This window comes from Typopeltis vanoorti, chromosome 7 (genome assembly GCF_054136105.1).
Source record: "Typopeltis vanoorti isolate ZY-2024b chromosome 7, IOZ_Tvanoo_1.0, whole genome shotgun sequence".
Lineage (NCBI taxonomy): Eukaryota > Metazoa > Arthropoda > Arachnida > Uropygi > Thelyphonidae > Typopeltis > Typopeltis vanoorti.
In genome coordinates, this window is record NC_143555.1 from 65,878,760 (window position 1) to 65,906,011 (window position 27,252).

Genomic DNA, 27,252 nt, shown 5'->3' on the forward strand with positions numbered 1-27,252 from the left:
TCTTATTTAGCATGATCTTTAATAAAATTTTGCTTGCATGAGATATCAAACTAATAGTTCTATAATTCTTGCATGCCTAATGATCCATTCCTGTCTTCGATGACATTCAATTTAGGCTTGAACTTGTGCTTTTTATAATTATGCCTTCTAATCTGGAACTCTATTTCTTCACATTTTTTAGTATAGAACTTTTCCTTATCCTGCTTGATGGCTCTTCTGATTTCTCTATGTAATCACTTGTATTCTTCGGTCCCTGTGTCTCTTTGTTTTTCCAACCGCCTTCTTTTAATTAGTTCCCATGTTGAATCTGATATCCATGGGTCTCTTGGTTTTCTTATTGGGCTGAGATACATCTTCGCTGTATCCTGTATTATCATCTTGACTCCTTCCCAAAGCATTTCTGGTGAGATTTCCTCATTGGTCTCCAAAAAATCATCCAGCCGAGTTGATGTTTCTTCTGTGAATCCACTAGGAATTACTCTAACATCCAATCTAGTGGAATGTGCCTGACCTGGAAGTTTTCGGAGTCTTAGTCTTACTTTGGCTTTTACCAGCTGATGGTCTGTAACCCAATCTGCTCCAGGACAAGTATGCACATCAGAGATGCTTGTCTTCCACCGCTGGAGAGCCAGGATGTAATCAATCTGGTGCCTTGACCTATCAATGTTGGATGTCCAAGTATAGGTCTGTCGTGGATGTTTCTGGAAGCAGGTATTGGTAATAACTAATCTGTTAGCACGGGCAAATTCCAACAGTCTTTCACCATGGGTGTTACGTTCACCCAGACCAAACATGCCACACTGCAGCCTGACTCTCATACTCTTTCCCACTTTTGCATTTAAGTCTCCTAAGATGTACAGTATGTCTCTCCTTGGTAGGCAGTCCAAAACAGTTTGTAAGTTTTCATAGAATTCTTCACTCTCTTCTTCAGGCCTATCCGTGTGGGGTGCATAAACTACCACAATTGATACATTGGTAGGCTGAGCCTTAAGTCTAATGGAGAGTATCCTATCATTAATGGAGTTATAACCAAGAAGGCTTCTTGCCTGAGTTGTCTTCAGTATCACAGCTACCCCATGATATTTTGAGTCAACACCTGAGTAAATAACTAGCTTACCATCCTGTCTTTTGAAGTGACCTTCTCCATTCCATCTGGTCTCTGTAATTCCCAAGATGTTAATTTTATACCTATCCATCTCTTTACAGACAATCTCAAGAGTACCCATCTGTAAACCCCGGATAACTTATTCAGAATAACTTCGATATCCAACAATCAATGCTGTGTGTTTTTGGTTTACTGCTGTGAGTAAACCAAACTGGTTATAGCCTTTCGCTCAATTCATCTCTCCACCATGCCAAAAGCAAATAAGAAAGTCAACACAAGCCCTCAGAAGAGAACAAGAAGAGTGGAAAGTATTCCAATGTCACCAGTGTCTTCCCCCTCGAGAGAACAGAAGGAAACCAATGATTGGTGATCGTGCTATTCGTCGTTTAGTGAAATAAAGTGGAATCAAAAAATTTAAACACGATGTGAAGGACACAGAAGAGAAATATTTCTGTCCATGTTAGATCTCATGAAGGCCTCTGTCAGCGTAACCGAATGTGCTAAAAGAATCACAGTGAGGGGCGAAGATGTCCAGATGCCGCTTGGCACGTCAAACAAAGTCGTTTACGGAGTGTAAACCAAGCAGTACCTCACCGAATCCTTCCTCTTTTCAAAAATTCCACTGTGTAAACCAATGGTCACTTACGAAAAAAAAAGTTTTCAGTTATCTGTTTTAAGACTTTTCTGTTTTAAATAACTGATGTGTAATTTCAATTGTTGAACTTAAATAAATTATCTTGGAATTGACTCATGTTTGGGCATTTAATGCTTTATGAAAATTCCTCTTCTTTGAATGAGTTCTGGTAAATATTCCCTTTGTTGATGCACACGATATTTGCAAACAATTCATAAATATGTAGTTAATAATGGTAATCATTCGAACATCTACTGTTATATCAAGCTGCTTAACACGGCTTTTGACGGGTCGATCAAAAGAGACTGGAATCCTATTCTGAGAAGAATAGGATTCCAGTGGGATCTCATACGAGAGATCCCATAGAATGAGGAATTTATTGAATTGTTGCGAGACAACTTTCTCAAGCAGCATGTGAAAGGTAAGTTTGTTCACAGTCAAGAAAGGGGTAGAGATAGGTTTTTCTCTAGAGCAGAAGAATAGTTTGCCTTTAGGGGTGGTGAGTGCATCTAGTGTAAATGAATTTAAGGGAAAGTATGACTTCTGTTTGGGTGATGATAATAATAACAATAATATATTTGTTCAAAAAAAAAAAAAAAAAAAAAAAACTCGTATAAGTGGACCTCTTAGTTTAAACAGGTTTCAACTGTATATAATAGAGATCAGTCAGCGAATGAAAATCGCTACCGACAGAAATCACTAGGCCTTTGTTCACTACCCTCCTACTTATTGTAAAATGTCTGAAACAACAACAACAACAACAACAAAAAAAAAAAAAAAAAAAAAAAAAAGTAAAAGCTGCATTAAAAAGTGAAAAAACGTCTCCTCTACCAAAAACTGTAAGCCTAGAAACTTAATTATGATGAAAGACATTCTAAATTTTTGCAAAATATAAATTCATCAGTTATAAAAACCATTTTGCAGTTTCTGCTATTTCAAAACATAAGGTTATTTTGAAATATAGCACTAACATATTGATATTCGTGGCATACACAAATCTGTTATTCTTAAATCGTCTGCATTTCGAAGTTGTATCGCTCTTGCATTACTAACTCATTAAATACGTTTCGCAAAAATAAATAAATAAATAAAAATAAAATAAATAAATACACAAATGCCTATTAAATTAGTTTTGTCTGTAAGCACGTCGGTCTAGCTGGACTTAAAAAAAAAAAAAAAAAAAAAAAAAAAAAAAAAAAAAATTTCGTATATTATTATTACTTGACACCTCCAGGGAGACCAAAGACTCATCAAGGGAGAGCACCTACTCTACAACTATCCATCTCCACCACCCAACACTTCCACTAGTATTTTCAGGGACAATCACAAACATCCAAGCCGGCGGCAGGATTCAAACCTGCAGTCTTTTGGCTGGAGAGCGGATATGCTAACCACTCGACTATCTAGGTTGGCAATATATGCAAGCCTCATTCAAAAATAAATAAACAAACAGTAATAATAATAATAATAATGTCCTCATTCAAAAATAAAATATTATTAATAATAATTATTGAGGATGTCGACGTGGTTCAGTTTGGCTTCACTTAAGATTATTTTAATTGGTAAAATTTTGTAAAACAAGTCAAACTGACAATTCTGAAATATTTGGGCGAAATATATTGAAAATGTGTTATTAAAATTATATCTCAATTGAAATTTTGAGTGATCCAAATTTTACTTTCAATTGGATCATTTCTAGTGATAAAATTATCAAATTCCTGCCATGTACCCTCAAGGGGTGTACAGGATATGATCACACTACATGAAAAAAAATTACATCATTATTAATTTCCTATCTACAATTTTCTTCCAAATCAGTCTGTTACTTGTCAAGACTCCAACGTTATCAGATCTTATATTTCTATAGGCTAAGGCTTTGTACCGTATCAATCCACCTACATCTTGAGCTTCCTCTGGGTCGTTTTGCTGCCAACCTGGCAGTGAACACTTGTTTTGCTAATCTTTCCTCGCCCATTCTGTTTAAGTGACCATACCACCTGAGATTAGCTCTGTTTATGCATTCCTGGATGCTGACAATGTCCAGTTCTTTCCTAATATCCTCATTTTTAATATGATATTGCCATTGATGCCATCTGTTCACGCCTCTAATCTTTCTCAGGACTCTCATATCTGTGGTCTCTAGTCTTTGGCCAAGTGTTTTACTTCTGACCCAGCTCTCAGATCCATAAGTTAAAACTGGTTTGAATACTGTCTTGTATACAGCTAATTTAGTGTTCCAACTAATTTCTCTCTTATTCCATATGAATTTATTCAATTGACTTCCCACCATACCAGCTTTGCTGATTCTGTTGTCTATTTCTATATTTAATTTACCATCTTCATTAAAAATCGTGCCTAAATAGCTGAAATGTTTTACTTGTTCCACAAGTTCTCCATTCACAACACAGTTGACATTTTCAATGATTCTGCCTATTTTCATTGTCTTTGTCTTTTTATTGCTGACCTTCATACCATATCTATTACAACAGTTATTCAATTTAGTCAGAGAATCTTGCAGACTTGTAGCGGATTTATTTAGAAGTATAACATCATCCGCATAAAGCAAAGAGCTGACATTAACATCTCCAATTTTGATATCATGTTTAATACCACTTTTCTTCATAATGTGATCCACATAAATAATGAATAACAGAGGAGATAATGTACATCTTTGTCTCACACCAGATTTAACATTAAACCATCTTCCTGTACTTCCTTCAATTCTAACTGCTGACTTACAACTCAAATAAAGACTAAGTATTGCTTGATATAATGCCCCATTGACACCATATAACTGCAGCGTATTGAATAGCTTCTCTCTTGGCACCTTGTCATATGCCTTTTCCAAATCGACAAAACTTAAATACAGATCTTTATTATATTCCCATGCTTTCTCGACTATTTGTCGTAAAGTGAAGATCTGATCCTGACAGCCTCTATTTGGCCTGAATCCAGCTTGTTTTCTCACCAAGCTTTTCTTCCACAATTCTTCTCAACCGTTTCTCAAGTATACTTGCATAGATCTTGCCAGGAACACTCAGTAGGGAAATACCTCTGTAATTCTCACATTCAGTTTTATTTCCTTTTTTTATATATGGGTACTATGACAGCTCTATTCCAATCATCAGGAATTTGTCCCTCTGTCCAGGCTTTCTGAACTATGCAGTGCAGCCACTGTAAGACTCTTATACCACCATACTTCAGTATTTCTGGTCGAATATCATCTACTCCTGCTGCCTTTCTACATTTCAAGCCTTTGATGGCTTTTTCTACTTCAAGTATGGATATGTATTCCTGACTACATGCCTGGTCAGTATTTTTTACTACTGTGCTGTCATCACTGCTTGTTTCATTTAGCAGTTTTTCAAAGTAATTACTCCATACTTCAAGGATATCTTTTTCTCCCGTTTTCATATCACCTTTATCATCTCTAACTCCTTTTACAGCACTCTTTCCTCCATTCCTAAGCTTCTTCAACAACCTCCAGAATATTTTGCCACCTTCTTGATATTTATTTTCTATATTCTTGCCAAAGTCCTCCCATGACTTTTGTTTAACTAGTTTTATACAGTGTTTAGCATTCTTTCATTTGTCTCTATATTCTCTAAGAGCTCAAGCTGACTTATTTGCCAGGAACTTTTGATATGCTTTCTTCTTTTCCTTCACTGCCTCTTTAACTTCCTGTGTTGACCAGGGAGTTCTGATTTTTTTTATCCTTACAGACAACCTCACCACATGCCTCTCTGGCAGAATCAAAGTTTTCTTCACAGTTTGCCACTGAATCTCCAAGGTTTAATTCCTGTTCTCAAATTCTTTCATTTTTTCTTCAATAATCTTTGTGTATTTTAGTCTACAGTTCACATCTGAGAGCTGCTCAACTTTTATTCGCTTTAAAACTTTCTTACATGTTGTTCTTTTCAATATGAAATTCAATTTTATCTTGCTCAAGACTAAATGGTGATCACTTCCAATTTCAAATCCTCTGTACACTCTGGTGTCCTGCACAAGGGAGAAAACATCACTATCAACAATAACATAGTCAATGAAACTTTTCTTATTCCTTGCCTCTTCTCTCCATGTGAATTTGTGCACATTTTGATGTTGGAACATGGTGTTAGTAATAACCAGTCCATGTCCTGAGCAAAAATCCAACAGATATTTGCCATTATTATTAGCTTTGTTCTTTTCTCCAAATTTTCCCAAAATATTTTTGTTTGTCTGCCAATCATTTCCTACTCTGCTATTTAGATCCCCAACAAGGACCAACTTTTCCTTTTTCATTGTGTCAGTTGCTTTTTCTAAAGCCTCAAAAAATTTCTCCACTTCTACCTTAGTAGAACCTTTTGTGGGACCATAGGCACAAATAAGTCTCATTGTCCAGTTCCCCATTCTCATATTTGCACACATTACTCTACTTGAGACTGACTGCCATTCAAGAAGATTAGCTTCGCATTTTGTGTTGAATACTATGGCTACTCCTTTTCCTTGATTGTCATTGCCTGAATATAACATTTTGTATTTATTGCTCAGAAAGATCTCACCAGTTTTGTCTTTTTTGTTTCAGTCACCCCTATTATGTCGATCTGGTACTTATCTAATTCGTCAGCTAGCTCCATTTCTTTGCCATTCAGGCTTCTTACGTTGATATTACCGATCTTTAACTCTGGTGATGTTGAGTTGGGGTTTGTTTTCAGATTTGTTCCAGTAGCTGACTTTTCGCTGTTTGCCCTGGTTCTCTAGGGAAAACAACAGGGGCCTTGTTTAACCGGGTGACACCCCCCAGCCAGCATGAAATTTTGTCATGTTGTACCATCATTTTTTATTTTGGTTTAACCAATAAGAATACAATTTGGTCGGCTAAATCCCAAATTGCCAGCCCATCCTCGTTCGTTCATTATCCAAGTAGATACCAAACAGGGTGCATCACAAGAAGGTGAGGATTGGACATTAGGTCAGAAGCCCTGGTCAGTTCTCCGCATTGCTTTAAAGGCTATGTGGAGGTCTCCTCTCAGTTATACAGCAATTAAGTAAAACAAAATCATATGTCTAGAATGCATTCAGCCAACAAAACTGCTAACAACCACCAAAAAAAAGGCAAGTTTTGAATGGCAAGCTTGTACGTGTATAATATCATTATACACGTACAAGTTTGTTCAATGCATCTAAAGCAAGTTGGAGCAGAGAGAAGACTGCAGTATTTTGTTGCCAAAAATCACTTTATTTAAAATATCAAATTTACCGAATCTTTGGCACCTTTACTATTCTGGCACTTGTGTGCATTGCACACATTGCACCAGAATATGTAATTTGCACGCCCCTGAGGATCAGGGCCGTGCATATGACCGGCACGCCTCTGATCCTCAGTGCTAAATGTCTTAGAAACATCAAAAACAACCATGCAAGTTTCTACTAACTTTTTCACTGTTTCCAAAGGTGGGTGGTGAAAAGCTAGATCAGCTATGGATCGAGAATTGCAGAATCAATGTTGCTAATCATTAATTGGCTGGTGAAGACTAACTTTTGATGACCTTCTCCATGATTATGGAGAGAACTGAATTAAGAGCATCTGGACAGTAGTTTATTAGCAGACATGATTTTTCTGAAATTAATGTCGACTTGCTTCCATGCTGTAAGGTAGATGCCAGTCAAGAAAAAATGATTGAAGAGAACATAGAACAGGATTAGTCTTGAGCATAACAGGGGAGGGGATACTACATGAACAGATGACTTGTCTGCATCCAAGTTATTCACAGTTCTGATTTCTTTCTTAACACGTTCTCTGCCAACTACGAGTATACTCGTAGTGGGTAAACCTGCTTCACAAGCCAGCTACGAGTATACTCGTATGACGCTTACCGCCGGGAACGAGATTATTGTAGTGACCTTGAAGAAATGAAAATGCTTGGCTTGTGGGGCTAGCATCAAAACTGTGTATTCTCATAGACCGAATATGCTCTGTACAAGCCAACTATGAGTATACTCGTAGGACGTTTACCTCCGGTAACGAGATTATCGTACTGACCTTGAAGAAGTAAAACTGCTCGGCGTAGGGGAACAGACCATGCCAAAGTAGCGTGGCAGCGAACGTGTTAAGAATGACTAGGGTTGTGGTATAGGACAACCACATCTTTATAAAGTGAGGACAGGACAAAAGCTTGCAGATTGTGCCCTTTTGAAATCATATTTAGATATCTTTGGTTTTTTGGCAGTTGTGAGCTACAGTACAGGATGGGTACAATGCTGGATTTTTGGTCTCAAGCCACTTGTGATAAAAAAATTATTTCTTGTACACACTTTTTCAAGAACCACATCTCATATTGTAGTCAGATATTTTTGATAGAATGAGAGATAAAGGTCTTCATTTCCATAAGTATTATTGCTGTTACTCTGTATCAGCAAGTGTTTAGATTTTGAGTTCAGAAACATATAGAAATGGAAAAAAGTAGAAGTCAGGGAGGTCATCCCTGACTTCTACTTTAGGTAATTGAAGTCAGGGATGACCTCCATTAGGTATCCCATTAGGTATCCTTGTAATGGGAGAAGACAAGGCAGAATGGCTGGATGACAGTTATTATAGTAAAGAAAACTTGAATAAGTTTAGTAACCAATAGAAGAAATATCTGCAATTTGAGAAGAAATCTTATTAAAAAGAGGTCTAGAGCACTAGCAGGATAGACGATTATCTGGCATTTCAGATATATTGAATTTTTATCTTTAATTGCTTTGTTAGAGAACAAAGACTTGAATACTGAATTTAGGTTTTGTGTGGCATGAAGGCTCTCATTCCAACAAGATTTCATTTATTTGGTCAGAAAAGGTGTTGGAATCAGGAGAGAATGCAAATAACAATCAGACAATCATAGATGCATAGAAATTCAGAGAGATTATCCCATTTGGCACCATTAGAGGATATGAGGATGAGAATTCTAGATGAAGTTTGTAAAATAGGAAACACGGATGAGGCTATGGTCAAGAGTTGCCAAAAGAAGACCTGACATCTGCAATTTATTTGTGGAGAGCGAGAAAGCTATTTAACACGTTCATGCCAGGCTACATTTTTTTTTTTATATTGTTCCAACCCATGGAAGATTATTAGTACACTTATAGCACATTTGTACCATGGGTGAGCTAAAGATTTTTCTCCCCATATTTATCAATTTTATATATTTTTTGTAATGTTTTTATTTATTTTGACATAGGCCAGAAACCCTGATCTACATAGCAAACATGGAACTTTTTCAAGCCACTTCAGACCTCCAATAAGTGGGTCAGTGGTTTTGCACCAGGTGATGAAATTCATCTCCCACCTAAAGACAATTGCCAACATCCTTGTCCACGGCAGGATTCAAACCTATTGGTTGAAGAGTAGGTATGTTAACTACTCGGCCAACCAGGCTGCAAACATTTCACTACTGTCATGCATCTGGTGTAGCTCACTTCACTTTGTAACATGTTTTTCCGTTTCGGGAAGGCACATTTTTTTTTTTTTTTTTTTTTTTTTTTTTTTTTTTACACATTCTTTATCATCAATATCTAGTTTTTTTCAGTATAATTTTCTCTATGTTTCTCTGATAGATGGAAATCTAGAAGTACAAGACAATGTGTCATGTCCTGACCCCATGAGCAAGAACCGAATGCCAATTTGTAGTGACGAGCATGAAGGTGTTAAGAAATGGCATTACTAATGGCAAATACTTTGGTAACTCTTCAACTGATCCATGAAGGTAGAGAAAGGGAAACCAGTTTGAATTATATAGAGTTAAGTACAAAGAAGTATCTAAAAAATGCATATTAATAACCCTTTCCTACAGAAGGTCTGTGGATTTACAGACCATCCATAACATCTCCAATTCCAGAGATTCTTACAAAACTTTGCAAGAATGTAGTTTGGATAGTTTAAGTGGATTATAGTTGTCTGAGCTGCTCGGTGAGGTTGAGTGAAAAATAATGTTGATGGTAAGTTGTTTAGGAATAGCACCTGAAGCAAATAAGGCTACAAGGTCAGCATATTATGTCTGTAATTTGCACATGTTCTTTGGGCAATTCTGCCTGTTTTGCAGAATGAAAGAACCCTGCCATCTTCACTTGCGACCAGATAACTCATCTTTGGTTGAAAGCAATTATATTCTTTGAATCCTAGACAGAATTCAAAAGCATTTCAACCAAAGGGCATGGTCAATACCAACTGAAATATGCTGGCTTTGAGGAACTGCAGATAAATGATGGTACACATAACAGAACACAGCATGGAAAACTATTACATAAGTTGGAGAAAATGAGAATGGATATGAGGCTGGTGACATGGATGCAGTGGTGGCTGACAGATATCAGAGAAATAGAGGCAAATGAGGGCGACTAGAGGAATACCCCAGGGCTCTATACCAGGACCACTACTCTTTAATTTATACATTAATGATATAGCAGAAGATTTGAAGGGAGATATTCAGTTGTTTGCCAATGATGCAAAATTAGAGAGGGCAATAGCTGATAAAGTTGATGTAAATATCTTACAGGATTTAAATAAAGTAGCAATGTGGGCAAAGAACAATGGTTGTCAATTCAATGTCGTAAAATTGTAAGGTAATGCATGTTGGAGGTTTAATGGAATATCATCAGCACTAAGAAAAGATTAAAACTAATTTTAATACTTCCAATATTTCGTTTCCGTGACAGACATCATCGGGGATTACAAAAAAAAACTTTTTGTAAAAAAACACACACAAAATAATACATTATTGAGTGAAACTACAGTCCTATCTAGGTGGTGTGCCCTCTATGGACATTTGCAGGTGGCCTAGGATGTAAAGAGGGATCTCTGATAATTAATGTTTCCAAATTTTGGGAAGTTAAGTGCAACCATATTTGTTTAAATTCGGTTGATTCCTGAGTGCAGATGCAGATTCAAAGAATAGTCTTTCTTTTTTGAATTTACTATGGTGAAGCATGGTGGTTTTTTTCCAGGAGATCCTATGGGTTGTATCCAAAACATGGCCAATCTGCAAGGCCAGATTGACCATAATCGTGACTGCAGATGTATGACTTGTGTTCTTCTAACCGGATGGTTGCTGAACACAAGTCATATACAGGCACAAGGTACTCTATATACTCCAGGCACTAAGAGAGGAGAGGAGAGAGCTGGTCTTTGGTGGAACGGATAAGGATAGCAAGTTCACGGTGGTGCTTAAAAGCTATATGGAGGTTGTACAGGAATACCTTGTATAGCGCGGTTAATTGGTTCCAAGAAGAGTCCGCACTATGCAAAACCGCGTTGTTCGAGGTCTTAATATAAATCAGTTTATAAAGGTTTTCAATTTAATTTGTTTATTACAAAAATTTAGGATAATAAAAATCTTTAAAAATGAAAAAAAAATGTTATTTTTATTAACTGAAAACAAATAAAATCCTTTTAATCTGATATAAAAGTTGTAAAAAACAAAACAAATATTGCTTCAATATTAGCGTACAGTAATTTACTTTTTACTAAAGTAGTCTTTTAGTGTTCATTGAACCATCCTTGTCTTCTTTTTCTCTTCAAGTACTAGATCTCTGTAGCATTTGATGGCATTATTGAAACTTTTTCTCACTTTGATGCCTCTTTCCAATTTCAGGTCGGCATTTATGAGAAAGTGGGATGCTTTGTCGATTTTTCTCACAAAAGTTGAAAGGTCAGCAAAGGAAAATTCTTCAGCCATGACATCAGTGGGGTCATCTTCGTCTTCATAGGCTTGTTGTTGTTCCAACTCCAAAAGGGGTTCATCATCCAGATCATTTGAATGAGAACCAATACATTCGTTCACATTGTTACAATCGAAACTTGTAAACCCAAGATCTTTGCCCATCTGCATAATTTCTGCAGAGATTTCTGTGTTACAAAAGCAACAAGGTCCTTTGAACAATGCGACAAGATATTATGCCATACAGATCTCATGTTGCTTTGAGTCACATCTTGTAAAGATTCATAAATATTTTGAATGGCATCTTTTATGTTAAATTTCTTCCAAAATTCACTCAAAGTCCAAGAATTTTCTTCTGCTGCAGCTTTAATAGCTTGAGCAAAAGTTCGTCTTAAATAGTAAGCCTTGAAAGTGGAGATAACGCCTTGATCCATCGGCTGCAGAACTGATGTTGTGTTTGGAGGGAACGAATGAATCTTGACATTTTCATCTAAGTCAGTCAATAGAGTCGGATGGCCTGGTGCATTGTCTAATAAAAGAAATTTTTTAAAGAAAGGAATTCTTTTTACAATAGCTTTTAACTTCAGGGCAATAACAAGTTTTAAACTAGTCTTCGAAAATTGAACGAGTCACCCACGATTTTTTATTCGAACGCCAATGAACAGGTAAATTGTTCTTTGTAAAGCCCTTAAGAGCGCTTGGGTTTTCCTCTCTGTACACTAGCAGTGGCTTCAATTTTAAATCACCTGATGCATTACCTCCTAGTAAAAGTGTCAATCGGTCTTTTGACACTTTATACCCAGCTTGTGTTTTTTCCTTCTCTGCTAGAAATGTGTGTGATGGCATTTTTTTCCAGAACAAGCCAGTCTCGTCAGCATTAAAAATTTGATCATCTGTATAGCCTTCCTTCTCAATAAGCTCCTTCAGTTCATTGGGAAATAATTCTGCAGTTTTAGTGTCAGCACCACTTGCGCTTTCACCTTGGATTCTTATGTTATGGAGTCCCATACACTTTTTGAAACTGTAGAACCACCCACGACTTGCTATAAAAGTTTCACTGGTTGTACCTCCTTCATTTTCGCTTTCAATTGTTTTTATTTTGTCATATAGACTTGTTGCTTTTGCCTGGATTATCATTTGACTCAAAGGATCTTTTTCTGATTACAATCTTCAATCCAGATCATTGCTTTTGCTTTTGCCTGGATTATCATTTGACTCAAAGGAATCGTTTTCTGATTTACAATCTTCAATCCAGATCATTAGAAGGCGTTCCATATTTTCCATTGTAAAAGATCGATTTCTCGTGATCACTTTTGACACATAAGAAGCGGTACTCATTCCACGTTGTTTAATCTTTTCTTTGCTCTGAATAATTGTTCGCACAGATGACTCATTCATTGAATTCTCACGTGCTATTTTAGCAAACAAAGTGCCATTCTCATGACATTTTATAATTTCAAGTTTCTTCTCTAATGTCAACCATTTGCATTTTTTTTGTTACTCCAACAGTGTCTTGTTTGTTTCGTCTCTTTTCACTCATACTTAAATAATAAAAAAAATATTAAATACTAATATTAACATAAATAATAAAATGCCGTGGGGAAAGAACGTGTCTATGTGAGAGCCAATCGATTAACTACTGAATAAACGTGGCTCTCGACTATCACTTGCGGCACCCAGGAGTCGCCGGTCAGTGTTGACAATGTTAGTGTATGTAATAATTAAAACCGCGTTGTTCAAAACCGCACTATACAAGATATTCCTGTACTTTTTTTTAATGATCTGGCTATTTTTTCTGATGCACCATTGATGCAAGGTATGGCAATGGCATTTCTGAAGTCCTGAAGAGATGGTCAGTGAATGGGAAAGGACTTGATTATTTTTTTTAATTCTGTAGTCACTGTAGCCATTGGAAAGGAAGGTGTTGTGTATGTGTTTGAATTCAGTTGAAAGGGCAGTTTCACTGGAACAAAGATTGTCTATTGGTAAGAGTTTTAATAATGGCATATTGCAGAGAGGGGGTGGTGGTGGGAACAGCCCAAGACAAGAGGTCGTGGAGGAGACTCATCAGAAACAGCGACCCTACTTAAGTGGGAAAAGCTGCAGAAGAAGAAGGTGGTGGTGGGAGTGTTTGTGAATGTTCTGCCTGTATGAGTAGGTTTTCTATATACAGAGAAAGAAAGGCTACCATTAAGAAGGCATGTTACTAAGGTGTCTAGGAAGGGTAAACTATTGTTATTTTCCTTTTCCATCGTAAACTGGATTCTTGGATGTAGATTATTGAGGTGACTGAGGAAGGAAGGAATCTAATGTGTCTGGGCCATGAGGCCAAATAGAGAACACAACTACATATCTTAGGCAGATAGAAGGTTTTAGAGGGGAAGAGTCTATGGCTTGTTTTTAAAAATTTTCCATGAAAAAATTGGCAAGAGGGGGTGAGCCCACGGCAGTTCCCTCTATCTGTTTGTAGATTTTGTTCTTTCAAGAAAAATAACTAGAGTTGATGGTAAAGGAAAAGAGCTCTAAGATATTAGAAGGAAAACATTTTTTTTTTTTTTAAGAGTGTTAAGATGTCAATTAGGGGAATATTGGTAAACAATGAGACGATGTCAAAACTGACCAATATGTCTGTATTATTTAAAGCAAGATTTTCAATAAAGTTTTTAAAGTGGGTAGAGTTTTTTTACATGAGATGTGGTAAGACCAGTGATGGGGGGGGGGGGGGGTCAAAGATTTAGCTAGCTGCTTTGACAATTTGTAGCAAGGAGCATTGGTGGCATCAACTATAGGTCTTAGGAGAGAATTAGGTTTGTGGATTTTTGGTAAACTGTATATACGGGGGGGACGAGAACCAAATGGTTTGAGTTTTTTTGTAATGTCAGGAGGACACTTTTTTTAAGTAGGTTATTTAATTTTTTAACTTGAGTTTTTGTGGGATCATGTTCAAGTGGTATGTAGGTAGAGTGACCACGGAGAATAATATCCATTTTCCGATTATATTCTGAGGCATTAAGAACGGCTGTGGCATTACCCTTATCAGCTCTGGTGATGACAATACTTTTTTCTTTCTGTAATTTTCTGAGGGCAGAGAGTTGTCTGGAAGATAAATTAATTTTTGGAGGTGATGACCGGGAGAAGATGTTAGCTACATCAAGTCTGATATTATTGGCTGTTTCTGGAGCAAAGTGACAGATTCCATGTTCGATGTTGTACATAATATACCCAATACCAGAACTTCTTTAGGCACGATGGCAAAATTACGTCTGAGGCTTAGGGCATTAAATGGCATCTTCGCTGAGTCTTTTAGAAAATAGATTGACTACTGTATGAAGCGGTTGAACTTGAGGCAGAGGTTCAGATTTGTAAACGTTATTAAACTTTTTGATGCACTTTTTATTTTTTGGAATTCTTTCTGAGAGGAAGCTTCTGAGATGCCAAAGAGATTGGACCAAAGTTCAGGAGTGAGTATGGCAGAGAGCTCTGATTGTAACAAGCCAATGGTGGTGTTTGTCATAGCGGGGCTGCCTTGAGTTGCGGTAATCTGTTCTTGTAATAGTGCCAGACTAGCACGTTTGTATATCCAAAGGGCTTTATTTGGTTTAAAGTTGGTTTTAAGTCTAACACAGGAATAACTCTCGAGTCCCAACATCTTTTTAAAAAGGCCAGCCGATTTAATTGCCTCGATAAGCATAGTTTCGAGTTACTGTATATTGTTTTGCTTTGCGTGCTATTTCTTCACCATGAATGATCAGAATCCATGTGTTGAGGCTTAAATGCTATGAAGAATTCATGTTGGAGGTTTAATGGAATATTATCAGCACTGAGAAAAGATTAAAACTAAATTTAACACTTCCAATATTTCGTCTCCGTCACAGAGACATCTTCAGGGATTACAAAAAAAAACTTTTCGTAACAACACACACACACACACACAAAATAATACAATAGTGAGTGAAACTAAAGTCCTGTCTAGGTGGTGCACCCTCTATGGATATTTGCAAGTGGCCTAGGATGTAAAGCGAGATCTCTGATAATTGTTTCCCAAATTTTGGGAAGTTTAATGCAACCGTATCTGTTTAAATTTCGTTGATTCCTGAGTGGAGATGTAGATTCAAAGAATAGTCTTTCTTTTTTGAATTTACTATGGTGGAGTATGGTGGTTTTTTTCAGGAGATCCTGTGGGTTGTATCCTCTCACCCCCCTCCCTCTTGTCAATTTTTACATGGAAAATTTTGAAAAACGAGCCATAGACTCTTCCCCCTCTAAAACCTTCTATCTGGCTAAGATATGTAGATGATGTGTTCTCTATTTGGTCTCATGGCCCAGACACATTAGATTCCTTCCTCAGTCACCTCAATAATCTACATTCAAGAATCCAGTTTACGATGGAAAAGGAAAATAACAATAGTTTACCCTTCCTAGACACCTTAGTAACACGCCTTCCTAATGGTAGGAAGGCGTGTTACGTGTTACTAAGAAGGCGTGTTACTATGCCTTTCTTTCTCTGTATATAGAAAACCTACTCATACAGGCAGATACATTCACACTCTCCCACCACCACCCCTCTTAGCAATATGGCATTATTAAAACTCTTACCAATAGAGTCCACAATCTTTGTTCCAGTGAAACTGCCCTTTCAACAGAACTCATACTACACATACACAACACCTTCCTTTCCAATGGCTACAGAATTAAAAAAAAAAAATAATCAAGTCCTTCCCCGTTCTCCGACCATCTCTTCAGAAATGCCATCACTTCACTATAACTTACATCCATGGTACATCAGAAAAAATAGCCCGATCATTAAAAAAGTACAACCTCCATACAGCTTTTAAGCCCCACCATAAACTTGCTACCCTTATCTGTTCCACCAAAGATCAGCTCCCTCCTCTCTCCGTGCCAGGAGTATATAGAGTACCTTTTGATGTAAACTGGCTTACTTCAGACAGACAGGTAGATCAGCAACCATCCAGTTAGAAGAACACAAGTCATATATCTGCAATCACGATTATGGTCAATCTGGCCTTGCAGATTGGCCATGTTTTGGATACAACCCACAGGATCTCCTGGAAAAAAAACTACCATGCTCCATCATATTAAATTCAAAAAAGAAAGACTATTCTTTGAATCTGCATCTGCAGTCAGGAATCAATTGAATTTAAACAAATACGGTTGCATTAAACTTCCCAAAATTTGGGAAACATTATTTATCAGAGATCCCTCTTTATATCCTAGGCCACCTGCAAATGCCCATAGAGGGTGCACCACCTAGAGAGGACTTTAGTTTCACTCACTATTGTATTATTTTGTGTGTGTGTGTTGCTATAAAAAGTTTTCTTTGCAATCCCTGAAGATGTCTCTGTGATGGAGACGAACTATTGCAAGTATTAAAATTAGTTTTAATCCTTTCTCAGTGCTGATAACATTCGATTAAACCTCCGACATGAATTCTTCATAGCGTTTAAACCTCAACAAATGGGTAAGGTAATGCACTGAAAAGATGACACTTCGTATCATATTAATGATACCAGTTCACAGAAAATTGATGATGTTAGGGATCTGGGGCTGATGGTGGATAGAGATATGAAATTCAGAGGTCATATTGCAAGAATTTGCAAAATAACTCAGAGGATTACTTGGTTGCTGAAGAACACATCAACATGTAAAGATAGAGAGATTTTATCCCTCTTTATAAGGATATGATTCAGCCACATGTTGACTACTGTGCATAGATTTGGTCACATGCATTTCTTAGGAATCATGAGTTGTGGAAAGGATTCAGAGACAAATGACCAAGCTGGTGACAGTTCTATGGAATGGTTTCGGTTTCGTATGAAGATAGAATGAGGGTGTGTGTGTGGGGGGGGGGGGGTTGCAGAGTTTAGCTGAGAGGTGGAGAATAAGGGATATAATAGAAACTTATGAGATTACTAGTTACTAAGGGATGCTATAAGATTAACACAAAAGAAAATTTTCAATACATGGGGAGTAAAAGGAAAACAAAGGATCACACTTGGAAGTCATCTAGCAGTTTGGTTAGTAAGGGTATGCAGACTAAGTTCTTTACTTGGAGAGTGGTGAATGAGTGAACGATGTATGATAGGCATTGTGTGAATAATGAGTAGCGTGGGTCTCCTGCAATGAGTTTTTTTTTTACTCCATGGAGTTCCTATATAAATAATAATAATATTTAGGTCTGATTTGCTATCAAAAATGATAATGAAGTGAATGTGACAGTATTTTATTGCAATTTTTTTGTTACATTTTGTGGGAGAGTTTCTTTTTTTTTTTTATATGAAGTGTCACTGTTATTTTAGTTAATGTCTTTCATGATAGGTAATGTCAGAAACTTAGAGAACAGACTGGTTTAGTTCATTTTGATTTTTATTATTATTATTTGACACCTCCAGGGAGTCCAGAGACTCATCGAGGGAGGCACCTGCTTTACAAACTCAGTCTCAACCACTCAACAACATTTACAACGGAAGAAACTCAGGCTATGAAACTAGTGTATTATGTATGTTAATTGTGTATTCTAATGGCCAGTTTGCCTGATTTACAGGATGAAAAACCTGCTATCTCCATAGAGAATAGAGGCATGCATATAAAAATCTCATGATCAATCACTTCATATAAGGGTGCCCAATCTCATATTCTTGTGTGACACCCAGACGTAATCCAGTAACAGGAATATTTGCTAGCTGATGGAAAGCCTCATGACATGTGACAATCATGTTGAGTTCTCATTACTATCTTTTTCTGGTTATAGAAAGCTAGATACTGATAAGGTCATATCATTACCCAGCCTGACAATACAGCAGCTTCAAAGCACTAACACACAGAACCAGCACTTTTGTTCTAATTACAGTTTGTCATAGGACTCAGCGATTTCTGCTATACTTTTTTTAGCCAACAGCTGCAGATAAAATACTATATTTTCTCATATCCACTTCTCTTCTCATACATGAAGAGAGTAAAATTATTCTCATCCCTATATCAAGAGAACAGTTATATAAATATCTTCACACCACTTTTTAAACCACATATCAAACTAATACTCCTTTATTCTTCTAAGAACAAATTCCATCCTTTAACACATCTAAGTGTATGTAACTTACCTTGTGACTATAATTTAGCCAACTATGAACAGAGAGGAAGATTTTGTTAACATCTTTCTTGAGAAACAAAGATGTATTCTACCACTGTTATGGCATATCAAGACTGACAGACCACATTCTGGACAGTTCTTTAGACAACTAAATAGGAGGAAAAAAAAAAAACACTACAGTACCATGCAAAAGCTATTACATGTCAAAGACTATTTCTGAAGTCAGCAACAGTAATGAACCACTTCCCAAACATCATATGGCTGCATTAATTTACCAAAAATTTAGGAGAAAGTCTTACAATGAGCTGATATTTTGTTGAATTCCAAACTAGCATCCACAGAAATGCTTGTTTTTCTGCAATCTAGAACTAACATTCTACCGTAACTCTTTATAGGAATTTACGGTAGCTTGTAGTTGTTATGCTGAAGGTACCTTAAATTCCTATAAAGAGTTATGGTAGAATGTTAGTTCTAGATTCCAGAAAAACAAAAATGTTTCTGTGGATGCCAGTGTGGAATTCAACAAAATATCAGCAACTCAATAAAATATCATATTCATTTTGTTCTTATGCTGTGGTGAGTAGCTATACTGAAATAGTTAAAATGCACATGTAAAGTCCTGAGTGAGTGTAGTGCATTGCCAGTGTGTGTGGTAAATGACAGTAGTGAGTGAATAAGTTGAAGCTCAATACACAGATATGGAGAAGATCCCTTGAAATGAGTATGGTGATTCCGTGAGAATTGATTAATATTTTTATCTGCATATATTTCAGTTCCATATACTAATGATATGTTTTCTTAATATTTAATTAACAGAATCCTATTTTAAACTTTAAAACAATGTATCTTAAGTCATTACAAAACAAAGTAGGAACACATGTAGGACCAACTTTCACTGTGATGACTGTAGTAATCCTAAGGGGCATACTTTCCACAAGCATATGATAGCGATCAACAGGAATTTTGGACCATTCTTCCTGTAGGCATGTAATGAGGTCCTGCACTGTTGTGCAGGTGAACATCCCTTGACCTCACCCAACACTCCAGTGCATTCCACAGATGAGCAATAGGGTTGAGGATCAGGGCTCTGTGGAGGCCAGTCGTGTAGTGATGTTCATAAACCAAACAGTTACAGCAGAAGCCTTGTGACATGGTGCATTGTTAGTGTCGTGCTGAAAGAAACAATGGTCAGTTCTGTAGCAATGCCACAAAGTAGGAATCATTGCATTGTTCAGAATGTTCAGATACCTCGAAGTTCGATGTTTGCAGCACACCACAAACAGAGGCCAAACCAGGAAAAACAGGACCATACCATCGCAACGACACCTCTGAATTTCACAGCTAGAATTACTCGTGGTAAGAGACATTCACCTTGGATCTGCCACACCTACACCTGTCCTCTGTTTAGTAGAGGGTGTAGCATGATTCGTTGCTCATTAACACAGCTTTCCATGCTTTCATGACCTACTGTACATGATCTTAGCACCACTGAAGATGACAACTGCATGTTAGTTTAAGTAATGTGAGACTTGGATATTGCATCCTACCATGTAAACCCACATTGTGAGCCTCAGTTCTGAATGTTTTTGTGCAGATTCGTGTTCCAGTTGATACCCAGAAATCTGCATTCAACGTCTTGGCTAATGAATGGCAGTTTTACATATCACCCTTTGTAGCACCCTATAGTTATGTTTGCTGAGTGTGGCGGGTCATGCACAGTGGGTGGCACTTCCATCTCAGTATGATATCACTGACTGTTGACCTGAGATGGCACAATCTGCTAAACAGATAGGCCTAACATGGCATCCTATCACAATGCCTCTTTCAAACTATCAGTTGCCTTCTTGCAGCCATTTCACATGGATACAGCTGCAGTGACTTAGGAACATCGTATTCCTCCAACTGATACTAGCTACAAACTAGTTACATGCACAATACATCTTGACTATGGGGTGTCTGTTGACTTCTTTCTAAGCAGTGTATATATACACTGATGATAAGTGTATATATAGTGAATTATGATCATCTTCTAACTGCATATTGAGTGCCTTTTCCATGATAGCAGTTTGTACTCAATGCTACACTGATTTAACTAGTTGTTTATGTTCATCTGAATGTATAATATCATCATGTCTATAAGGAATCCTGAAATAACTCAATGATGAATACAGTGTTTATCATACAATGAATACCTTTTTCTACATATGTTCAATTGGAATGCAATTCAGCAACTTGCTGGCCATTTAAAGATGAGGAATTTTTCATGTATTCCTTGAGCCAATACCCCCCCCCCACACACACACCAGTAACAATGCATTATCAATCCTGTAAGACTCCAACTCAGTGGTCTGCAACAAGCTGCCAGCAGACTATTATTATTACAGGCAACTCCAAGGATTCCTTAGACTTATCAAGGGAAGCCCTAAACATCATGTCAAGAACTACTCAGCATTTACACAGTATCTATCATACTTGCTTTGAGGTCATTCACAGTCATTGCACCCACAACAGACTCTGGCAGCTTATTCCACTCATTCACCACTCTCCAAGTAAAAAACCTAGTTCTAATATCCATGCTAACTACACTCTTGCTCAGTTTCCATGGATGGCCCCTAGTTCTCCCACCACCACACCTGTTCTGAAAAATTTCCTCTGAATTAATCTTGTAAAAACCCCTCAGAAACTCAAATGTCTCTCATATCACCCCTTTTCTGTGTATCAACCATAACCCACAAATCTTCAACCTGTTCTCGTGGGGTTCATTCCATAGACCAACTACCATCTTGGTCACTCGCCTCTGAATCCTCTCGACCTCCTCCCATCACCAAGGAACCCCGATGACCAGATCTGCACACACACAGTAGTCAAGGTGGGGTCTTATCAAGGCTCGATAAAGAGGAACAATAACCTGCTTGTCTCTGCTCATTAAAGTATTCTTCGATAACCAAGTGATCTGATGAGCTGCTTTAGCCACTTTTGCTATGTGCCCCCCTAAACTTTAACTCCTTATTCAATGACACTCCCAAGTCTCTGGCTTCATCAATGCTGGTCATATATTGACAGTTGCAGTCTAATTCTGACCAGTAAAACAGAAATAAAATTAACAAAAAAAAAAAAAAAAAAAAAAATCATGATACTACATGCATCAGCCTGGATATTGGAAACTGCTACAGTGCTCAAAAATACTGCTGATATCACAGTGCTGCTTTCAATGATAACTTTAGTAAGGAGAGGACATCTTGTGGTTCTTTGGTTCTGAAACCCCTCATACTGCTAAAATATTCATTTTCTTCTTAAAATTGTTGTACATATTTGCAGCATAAATTGAATTAATTCAAAATGTTTAAAATTAGTGGTATGTTTATTTTGTTCTTATAACAAACTACTCTGATACACAAAATCAATCATGTTTGTTTCCATGGCAAAAGCAAAGTCAGTCTTATAAAATGACGTATCAAACTATTTTACCACTATTTACATGCTTTAGGAATGAGTCCAGTTTATGCCACTATACAGACAATTCTAAGAATGAAACAGGTGGTTTAGTGTACCGTGCTCATACTAAAGTTCTACATTATATATGCCAGCCTAGTTGGCCGAGTGGTTAGCATATCCACTCCCCAATCAAATGGCTGCGGGTTCAAATCCTGCCATAGGCATGAATGTTTGCGATTGTCTGTGAAAATACCAGTGATGGTGGTGGTGGGAAGTGGTGTCATTGGTGTAGATGATGGGGTTTGTTGTAGTTGGTGGATTGAGTGGTGGAGACAGTTGTAGAGTAGGTGCCCTCCCTCAAGTCTTTGGACTCCTTGGAGGTGTTACGTAATAATAATAATCAGTCAGTCAATGAACTATATCAGTTCACACCTTATCAATTGCAAGATAAGTATTGCCACTGTAAAACAATCATCCTGTTTATTGGAAGTGATCAAAATTTAGTCTAGCATAATATTCCTGGATCATCTAACCCTTAGTCTATCCATGCTACTAACAAGCTGCAAGTTCTTAAACTTTTGATGGGCAGCAAAAGTTAGGAATTAATGAAGGTATATAACAGACAGGCCTGTGAAATACACTTTCAGGTCACTGCTTAATTTTTCAGTTTTAAGCCAGCAAAAGTAAAACAATCATGCTAACTAATATAAAACTAACCATGAACACTTAAACAATACACTGTATCATAACTGTATAGGAAAACTACATGAACAATACGGCTGTCAACAAATCTGTGGAAGATTCACTTTCATGCCTGGATGACATCTCTTTTCACTTCAATTATTATTTTTTTGCATTATTGATTCAAATTAAAATTGAAATATTAATAATACTTATTCTCTTGAGTTTTTTTAATGTAAAAAAAAAAAAAAAAAGACCTCAATTCGAATGTTGCTCTGATGACACTTATACTTTTAAAACTTCTGACTATCAAAGAAGATAACCTTGTAAATGATTCCTACATCTGAAATCCTAAACAAATAGCCACATAATTATATAATAAACCAAGTCCCAATTTTGCATCATTTGCAAACAGCTGTAGATCTCCAGCAAAAGCCACCACAATATAACTAATGCATAATGGCCCAAAGCAGATCCCTGCAGTACTCACTACTGCATCCTCCATATCCAACTTGCAGATATCTACCTGACAGCTGGTCACCTATACAATTCTCATAATATAATTTAATGGAATAACTACAAAGCAAAACAAAATAATTAAACAGCAGGTTTAATCTTTTTAATATCTTGTCTCTGACACAGAAACATCTTCAGAAATAGAATGTTAAAATAGAAATAATAAACACACACTAGAAACAATAAGTGGAAGAAATGAAATTAGACTAAAAACTAAAGTCTTATGAGGTGTCCTCTATGGGAGCTGTTGGCTAGCCTTAGTGGTTAGGCAGGAGGCATAAGAATTGAAGTTTTCCAAACCTTGGGAAGTTTAACACAACTATATTTATTAAGATTAGGCTGATTTTTTAAATCTGCAACTAATTCTAAAAAGAGTCTTACAAGTTTGTGATCGCTGTGATGGAGCATAATAGTTCTCTTCCATATGATTCTGTGCAAGGTATGGTCAGCTTAACCTTACTGGTCCCAGACATCAAGGGTGCTTCAGAAAACATACCTAGAACTTTAAATACAATCCTACACTGCTTTCAAGTTTCATTGGAAGCTAGCTGCCCTTTTACACTCTCCTAATGATCCATCCATTCCAGGTGTTCATCCTTGTTCTTGAAACCTATCATATTATGGTTAGACTGGGAGGGCAGCTAACATCTGCCTAACAACACAAAAAATATATCCACTCCCACAATTGTAGTCAGTCACGTCTAGCTGACCATACTTTAGATACCTTGCACAGAATCACATGAAATAAAACTATTATGCTCCATCACTGTAAAGACAAACTTTAAAGATGTTTTAGAATTAATTTCAGATTTAAAAATTCAGCCTAATCTTCATAAATGTAGTTGTGTTAAACTTCCCAAGGTTTGGAAAACTAATTCTTATGCTTCCTGCCCAACAACTACGGCTAACCAACAGCACCCATAGAGTTCCCCCCCCCCCTCATAAGACTTGAATCTTTAAATAGCATAATTTCATTTTTTTCTTCTAATTTCACTTATTGTTTCTGATGTGTGTTTATTATTACAATTTTAACTTTCTATTCCTGAAGATGTAACTATGTCAGACAAAATATTCAAATGATTAAACCTGTCTATAATTATTTCTCTTTGTGCTATCATTATTCCATTATATTGTATTACGAGTGTAAACCAGCACCTAAGCCTAAATACATAGTAACCAATTCACTACACGAGAGTCTATCAAAAGTCTTTGTAATATCTAAGTATACCACTGTAAATTCATCTCCTTTGTCCAATACACTCTTCACATAATTATAATACATAAGTATACCGGTAAAACATATATCCCTTTACGCAACCCCCCATACTGACAATCACAGAGAATACTGCTATTATCAATCCACTCCTGTATTCTAGCTCTCTCCATCCCCTTACCCATAACTCCAAATATACAGATTGGCCTATAATTTGTAGCCTCAGCCTTTCATGACCTTTGTGAAGTGGTACAATTTTACCTTCCGTCCAATTCTTTGGGAGTTGTGCTGCTGCAACTCTTGTTAAACTGGTAACCCAAGGGTAATGCTAATTCCCTATAACTGTACCAATTTCCTTAAGATATGTGGTGATATGTCATTGAATCCTATTGATATAAAGCTTACTTAACTTCTCATATACCTCTTGCACATTCACCAGTAAGACGTCTTTCATTTACTCTATACTTGAGTATCTCATGATTTTACATCAGGATGAAATGCCTTAATGAATTACTCAATGAACACTCAACTCTCTACAGCAGTTACCAATCTACCATTTTCATCTATTAACATCTTGTTATAATCATTCTTCCTTCCACTTGCCACATGTGATTTGCTAATTTCTGTTCATACTCAATTTTGCTGTCCTTACTAAGTCACATTCCTGGCCTGATTTTTATACTCTTTGTGCAACTTATTACCATTACTCATCTTGTGATGCCTTCTTCCAGATTTCATACTTAATCCCTTCATTGATTCAGATTCACACGGTGATACTGTTAAATGAAAGCAGCATTTATCTCCTTGCTGCTTGACTCCTCATTTCAAACTATCTCTTTGGCTTTTCATAATCACCAGCCTCATAGTTACACGTTACTATATCCTTTCCTCACAGAAGTCTTCATATAGCTAGCCACCATCCAGGTGATCACTTCATAATCACTCTCACCAACTGGAGGGAAATGTGATACCTCAGTTATGATCTCCTTCTCTGATGAAATATCAGATCAGAGACTCTCCATCTTCGTGTGTAGTCAGTATGATCAGTATGGTTTTAAGCATGATTATGAAATGTAATGATTCTGTATCTTATAATAAGATTTAAACATGTACTTTTAATTGATATTTAACTACCAGATTAGAGGTTAAACATAAATTGTTAATTTATTTTACCATCATCTTTTTACTGTGAAGTACTTATGTCATCACTCTCAGCAGCAGAAACAGACTAATCATTGAGTTCATGATTGATCAGCTAACACTATTAAAACTGCCAAGCTAATTAAAGTATAAATTTAAAAGTTAAAAATGATCAAAGGGCATACTATATACATTTCCATGATAACCAATATCCAACTTTACATAGGCTTTACTGAATATGTTGCCCACATAGAAATCAGAACTGCAATTCCCCCCCCACCCTTCCTCGCATAATGGCAGTTTTTGCGTGTTAAAAACATGCTAAGATGGAGCTATACTTTAAAGGAGTGTAAATTATGCACATGCTTATGTTTTCTGTAATTGCCATGCGATATCACCACGATAAAACGATCCAAAAGTAATAATAAAGTAATGCAGTCATGGTAGGAAAACAAACCATGCAAAGATCAATCGTTTAGGAAAAATGAACTCAAGTTTTCACGCCTTTAAAAAAAAAAAAAGAAAAAAAACCGGCTAATCCTATTCTTAGAATGCTTAATGTAAACCATTGTCCACTTTTAAATATTTTCTTTTAACATCATTAACGGTATAGTATGAAACAACTATTACTCGTTTTATTTCTGAATATTTATGATATCGTGATGGCAAGTTTTTAAATATAATAAACACTTTTTTTTTATCGCACTACATAATGCTTTGTATATTAACGCTAATTCACTTGTGCTTAAATCTGAAGCCAATGGAACAGATAATTTAGGAATTTTAACGTCTTTCTCTAAGCCTACCAGTTGATTAACACAGAAGGTACACCAAGAATTTGGCGTTCCTGAAAATCCAAGGTCGTCTACAGTCTACGCCTAAGTAACGACGATAGGACAGCTATGCATACATCTATAGAAAACGGATGCGGAGAACAGACGGCCAATCCGCTAGAGTTGGATATCGCGTTTTCCATAACGAATGTATGCATCGTAAACTCACCCACATCTTTCTACAATAGTAGTTTTATAAAATGTTCCATTCCATCCAAAGTGATCTGCCAAATTAAAGTGTACATTAATTGTCAATAATTTTAATATATATATATATATACATATAAATGATCCAAATCAACGAGACCAAATAAAATTCAAGAAGAATAACTAAATCCATACCCCGTTTAATGGATACAGTTCTATATTAAGAAAGTACAAAAGTTCAACAAATTAACAACACATTTCGCCAGTACACATACATCAACACACCCGTTATCGAACACCGACGTCCTTCCCAACAGTTCCCCAGTAACACCTCACGCGCACTGTTCATACTCGAGAGATGACTACTATGTGAACAAATCCGGTGAGCAAGGAAGAAATTCAACGAAGCAAATTTCTTTAAAAAGCAAAAAAAAGTTATTGAATAATATTAATGTAAATAAACTTCATTAAAATAAATTTATAATAAAAATAAATTCGCTTTTTGAAGAACAAAAGTTAATATCTCTGCTTATACCTGTGTTAAAAGGTCTTTCATGCATCACCTTTTCCCGTAACCGGAACAGGAAATCTCTATTCGGTGCATGTGATTTTGTTGGGCATCATTGCGTCTAGTTTTGCATGTGCTGTCAGTTTAAAAGAAGATAATGTAATTCGAAATGTTTCATTTATATTTTAATATTAATTCCTTTTCTAGCTAGTAGCAATTATAATATCGGTATCATCTTTATATTTGAGTAAAGAAGCA

At 36.6% G+C, this 27,252-nt stretch overlaps 1 protein-coding gene across 5 annotated transcripts in view; it reads right to left on the reverse strand.

Annotated features, from left to right (window-relative positions):
* The window catches only part of SCCRO4 (DCN1-like protein SCCRO4), a 264,907-nt gene extending 237,867 nt beyond the window's left edge, over positions 1 to 27,040 (reverse strand). The window contains exons 1-2 of one of the 5 annotated variants that reach the window (XM_090395325.1): positions 27,022 to 27,040; positions 18,532 to 18,669 (exon numbers count right to left, since the gene is read on the reverse strand). The gene's annotated coding sequence lies outside the window, so the exon portion shown is untranslated. Of the gene's footprint in view, positions 1 to 18,531; positions 18,670 to 26,681; positions 26,819 to 27,021 lie in introns of those variants that run through there. The other 4 variants (XM_090395323.1, XM_090395326.1, XM_090395322.1 and 1 more) reach the window with 4 other exon arrangements.
* Between the last annotated feature and the right edge of the window lie 212 nt (positions 27,041 to 27,252).